Source organism: Rhamphochromis sp. 'chilingali' (assembly GCF_963969265.1).
Source record: "Rhamphochromis sp. 'chilingali' genome assembly, chromosome: 11".
Lineage (NCBI taxonomy): Eukaryota > Metazoa > Chordata > Actinopteri > Cichliformes > Cichlidae > Rhamphochromis > Rhamphochromis sp. 'chilingali'.
This window is the reverse complement of record NC_137938.1, coordinates 18614097-18620221: the sequence shown is the minus strand read 5'-3', so window position 1 is coordinate 18620221 and position 6125 is coordinate 18614097. Positions and strand designations below refer to the sequence as shown.

The 6125-nt window shown below is 35.0% G+C and overlaps 2 long non-coding RNA genes across 2 annotated transcripts; both read right to left on the bottom strand.

Annotated features, from left to right (window-relative positions):
• LOC308405683 lies at window positions 1–1236 on the bottom strand. Its single transcript, XR_013973380.1, has 3 exons — window positions 1083–1236; window positions 855–999; window positions 1–137 (listed from the first exon to the last, which is right to left on the bottom strand). It is a non-coding gene; the product is annotated as an uncharacterized lncRNA (long non-coding RNA).
• Window positions 1237–2871: 1635 nt separating this feature from the next.
• LOC308405461 lies at window positions 2872–4314 on the bottom strand. Its single transcript, XR_013973335.1, has 3 exons — window positions 4161–4314; window positions 3933–4077; window positions 2872–3215 (listed from the first exon to the last, which is right to left on the bottom strand). It is a non-coding gene; the product is annotated as an uncharacterized lncRNA (long non-coding RNA).
• Between the last annotated feature and the right edge of the window lie 1811 nt (window positions 4315–6125).

Sequence of the window (6125 nt, the reverse complement as noted above, 5' to 3'; positions counted from 1 at the left end):
GTCTTTGTGTGATCTGATCAGTGAAATAAAACTGTACATAAGAGCAGTTAAACACGTGTCAGCAGAGCAGACGACTGTATTCAGAGAGGGCCGAGGACTTTTTCACACCATCCCAGATACGAGCTGCATAGTGAAACCTGTGAAAACAAAGAAAGTTAAGACAGGAAACAGAGGGATAAACTTAAACGAAATCCCAACAATGTCTCAAGATTTCACAAAATTATGGTGACATAATAAAAAGAAAAAAAAAATCCAAATAGTATGTATTTCTGCAACAACCTTACTTATTAACACTTTTACTTCCCATGCCTATATGGATTGGAAATATATGTTTCTTTTCACTGTAGTATTTAATTTTCAGTTGATATTGTTTTAAGCATGTTGAGAAAAAAAAACCCTGATATCCCACAGCAAGAAATATTTTACACCACTCTGAAAGTTTTGTGCTTGCAGGTACATGCAGCAGGTTTCACCATGCCTCAGAAAACTATTTCACAGCAAACAACCAGCGCTCATTTTCTGTTGTAAAAAAACCCAGCAGGTTGTAGTCACTGAAAGTAAAGGGGAACAGAGAGAGACCCCTCATCTCTAATAGAAATTTGGCATTTCTTCCACAGGGAATAGAAACTGTTTCTATGGGAGTTCAAAAATAATTATATTTATGATGGCTTTGTTGAGCAAAACAGTTTAAAACGTAAAATTGATTCTCAACCTGAGTGCAGGATGTATTTCCTCATTTATACTTGGTTGTCTTGCTTTATTCCCACGGATTAGTCACCTACACTTTTTGAATAGTGGAATATGAATAAAATAATTATTCATTTATATATAAATAGTACTGATATGATGTTTACCAGTTTTTCTCAGTGAGAATAGTGTGTGACAGCTGACAGCGGGGCATGGCCGGTGTTTGGCTGCAGAGTTTTGAAACCATGGTGGAAAAGGCCGGGTGTCCTCTCTAGCCGGGGAGCAGAGAGAACAGTGGGTACGTTCCTGACCCTAAACAATATACAAAGATTTATTTACTTGTCACACAACAGGCCTCAGAAGTTTTACCTTATCAGAAGAAAAGATTTTGTAACCTGCTTTGGTCAAATTTCCCGGCGGTGCTGGACCAAGGCCAGGAAGATTGTGAAGGACCTCAGCCATCCCAACAACAGACTGTTCTCTCTGTTGAGGTCAGGAAAGCGATTCCGCTCCCTGAAGACCAACACAGAGAGACTGAGGAGGAGCTTCTTCCCGCAGGCAATACGGTCTCTCAATCACACCACCACATAGTACCGACCCACACATATGGTTTTCACACACACACACACACACACACACACACACACACACACACACACACACACACACACACACACTAGACATTCTGGACATTGTTTTCAATAATCACTTCATCATTAAATCACTTTAAGCATATTTGCACTGTTTGCTGCTGTTATTGTATATATATATATTTATATTTCTTCATACATTCTTATATATTTCTATACTGTGTATTGTGTATTTGTTGTACAGTTATTTCATTTTTAACTTTAATTTTTATATTTTATTTTATTCCTTCCTTGTTAAATTTACCCTTTTTAATTTTTCATATTTATTTCCTATCTTATTCATAGCCTTTTTTTTTCTTCTTCAGGTCACGAGCAGTTGTGTAAGTATTTCACTGCATATCGTACTGTGTATGACTGTGTATGTGACAAATAAAAATTTGAATTTGAATTTGAAAAATTATCCTCCCCATCATTTTCCTGCACAGGAAGCAAGAACATATTGACCTCAATGAGATTTTTAGATTTCTTTTTAGAGATGCTTCTGATATCTCATTAAAGCTAAGGAAGCATAGTTCAAACATGTCTTTATTTCAAAGAGAAGGCTAGTCCAACAATAAAACTTTTCAGACTTTGAATATGGTTTGGTTACCTTGAATGATTGACTAGCTTTTAATGACTTAAAATCCAGATACGAAACTGTTGTACAAATATCCTGTACCAACATCACTAATCTACTACAGAATTGCAATCTGCTGAATTCTTCATGTGAACATTATAACACATCCGTATTTTGCTTCTTAAAGGTTATAATATGACCTCTGTGTTCCATGTAGCTTTTCTTCTTTTGTTTGCAAAGTTAAATAACCAACTGGGCAAAGACATCAAAGAACCTATAACTCAGTGTTTTTGAGTCTAAATAATTAAATTGGTATTAGTTAGAAATCTCCACTGTTAAATTAGAATAACATCTATGCTGCATTTTTCTTTTAGTCCTGATGGGATTCTATTAAAACTAGTTTGAAAACATGTTGTTTCAGTTTTAATTTTGTGTATTTGTTTGAAATTTTAGTGTTATTATATTGCTTTATTGATTTTTGTATCATATATTTAATGGAATATTCTGTGAAGCTGTTTAATTCTATTGCTGAAATATTTTAGGCTGCAAATCATTTTCTTCAAGAACAGACGTAAAATGTTTGTTTTGTTTTTTTTGTCTTTGATGACCAGTGACTGTTTCAAATGTCAGCAGAGTATGCTTTAACCATGTAATCACTCTGTGTGGTAGTTCTTGACGACAGCTTAATTTCTTGCACTGAATGAAAAACAAAACTGACTGTGATTCATGAGAAATGAAAGTCACCGACGACCACACAAAAGGTATGTAACCGTTATTGCCACATGCATTCTATCTTACAGCATATATCAATCAAAACCAGACACACCAGTTTTCAGTGGTATATTATTAACTTGCACATTTCCCCTTATCTTTTCAAAAAAGGTAATAAAAAAGACACAAATCTGTATTTTCAACTATCAGTGCATCAAAACTGAAACACAGTCAAGAATGACTTGAATTTAAAAACTATTCTCGCATTTTTATTAGACATGTGCTGAGAGAAGACACTTTCTTTTCCTGCTCACCACCTCTGCACAGGCTGTAACTTTATCTGTAACTATCAGAATTCCTGAGGAGAGTCCCAGGACACTATAGAACAAGCAGGACTCAAAGTCTGAATAATTATATTTATTTTATGCCCCTTTGATGTTTTTTTCAAACATCCCATTCAGCTGCACTTCTTTCGTCTTTGTGTGATCTGATCAGTGAAATAAAACTGTACATAAGAGCAGTTAAACACGTGTCAGCAGAGCAGACGACTGTATTCAGAGAGGGCCGAGGACTTTTTCACACCATCCCAGATACGAGCTGCATAGTGAAACCTGTGAAAACAAAGAAAGTTAAGACAGGAAACAGAGGGATAAACTTAAACGAAATCCCAACAATGTCTCAAGATTTCACAAAATTATGGTGACATAATAAAAAGAAAAAAAAAATCCAAATAGTATGTATTTCTGCAACAACCTTACTTATTAACACTTTTACTTCCCATGCCTATATGGATTGGAAATATATGTTTCTTTTCACTGTAGTATTTAATTTTCAGTTGATATTGTTTTAAGCATGTTGAGAAAAAAAAACCCTGATATCCCACAGCAAGAAATATTTTACACCACTCTGAAAGTTTTGTGCTTGCAGGTACATGCAGCAGGTTTCACCATGCCTCAGAAAACTATTTCACAGCAAACAACCAGCGCTCATTTTCTGTTGTAAAAAAACCCAGCAGGTTGTAGTCACTGAAAGTAAAGGGGAACAGAGAGAGACCCCTCATCTCTAATAGAAATTTGGCATTTCTTCCACAGGGAATAGAAACTGTTTCTATGGGAGTTCAAAAATAATTATATTTATGATGGCTTTGTTGAGCAAAACAGTTTAAAACGTAAAATTGATTCTCAACCTGAGTGCAGGATGTATTTCCTCATTTATACTTGGTTGTCTTGCTTTATTCCCACGGATTAGTCACCTACACTTTTTGAATAGTGGAATATGAATAAAATAATTATTCATTTATATATAAATAGTACTGATATGATGTTTACCAGTTTTTCTCAGTGAGAATAGTGTGTGACAGCTGACAGCGGGGCATGGCCGGTGTTTGGCTGCAGAGTTTTGAAACCATGGTGGAAAAGGCCGGGTGTCCTCTCTAGCCGGGGAGCAGAGAGAACAGTGGGTACGTTCCTGACCCTAAACAATATACAAAGATTTATTTACTTGTCACACAACAGGCCTCAGAAGTTTTACCTTATCAGAAGAAAAGATTTTGTAACCTGCTTTGGTCAAATTTCCCGGCGGTGCTGGACCAAGGCCAGGAAGATTGTGAAGGACCTCAGCCATCCCAACAACAGACTGTTCTCTCTGTTGAGGTCAGGAAAGCGATTCCGCTCCCTGAAGACCAACACAGAGAGACTGAGGAGGAGCTTCTTCCCGCAGGCAATACGGTCTCTCAATCACACCACCACATAGTACCGACCCACACATATGGTTTTCACACACACACACACACACACACACACACACACACACACACACACACACACACACACACTAGACATTCTGGACATTGTTTTCAATAATCACTTCATCATTAAATCACTTTAAGCATATTTGCACTGTTTGCTGCTGTTATTGTATATATATATATTTATATTTCTTCATACATTCTTATATATTTCTATACTGTGTATTGTGTATTTGTTGTACAGTTATTTCATTTTTAACTTTAATTTTTATATTTTATTTTATTCCTTCCTTGTTAAATTTACCCTTTTTAATTTTTCATATTTATTTCCTATCTTATTCATAGCCTTTTTTTTTCTTCTTCAGGTCACGAGCAGTTGTGTAAGTATTTCACTGCATATCGTACTGTGTATGACTGTGTATGTGACAAATAAAAATTTGAATTTGAATTTGAAAAATTATCCTCCCCATCATTTTCCTGCACAGGAAGCAAGAACATATTGACCTCAATGAGATTTTTAGATTTCTTTTTAGAGATGCTTCTGATATCTCATTAAAGCTAAGGAAGCATAGTTCAAACATGTCTTTATTTCAAAGAGAAGGCTAGTCCAACAATAAAACTTTTCAGACTTTGAATATGGTTTGGTTACCTTGAATGATTGACTAGCTTTTAATGACTTAAAATCCAGATACGAAACTGTTGTACAAATATCCTGTACCAACATCACTAATCTACTACAGAATTGCAATCTGCTGAATTCTTCATGTGAACATTATAACACATCCGTATTTTGCTTCTTAAAGGTTATAATATGACCTCTGTGTTCCATGTAGCTTTTCTTCTTTTGTTTGCAAAGTTAAATAACCAACTGGGCAAAGACATCAAAGAACCTATAACTCAGTGTTTTTGAGTCTAAATAATTAAATTGGTATTAGTTAGAAATCTCCACTGTTAAATTAGAATAACATCTATGCTGCATTTTTCTTTTAGTCCTGATGGGATTCTATTAAAACTAGTTTGAAAACATGTTGTTTCAGTTTTAATTTTGTGTATTTGTTTGAAATTTTAGTGTTATTATATTGCTTTATTGATTTTTGTATCATATATTTAATGGAATATTCTGTGAAGCTGTTTAATTCTATTGCTGAAATATTTTAGGCTGCAAATCATTTTCTTCAAGAACAGACGTAAAATGTTTGTTTTGTTTTTTTTGTCTTTGATGACCAGTGACTGTTTCAAATGTCAGCAGAGTATGCTTTAACCATGTAATCACTCTGTGTGGTAGTTCTTGACGACAGCTTAATTTCTTGCACTGAATGAAAAACAAAACTGACTGTGATTCATGAGAAATGAAAGTCACCGACGACCACACAAAAGGTATGTAACCGTTATTGCCACATGCATTCTATCTTACAGCATATATCAATCAAAACCAGACACACCAGTTTTCAGTGGTATATTATTAACTTGCACGTTTCCCCTTATCTTTTCAAAAAAGGTAATAAAAAAGACACAAATCTGTATTTTCAACTATCAGTGCATCAAAACTGAAACACAGTCAAGAATGACTTGAATTTAAAAACTATTCTCGCATTTTTATTAGACATGTGCTGAGAGAAGACACTTTCTTTTCCTGCTCACCACCTCTGCACAGGCTGTAACTTTATCTGTAACTATCAGAATTCCTGAGAGTCCCAGGACACTATAGAACAAGCAGGACTCAAAGTCTGAATAATTATATTTATTTTATGCCCCTTTGATGTTTTTTTCAAAC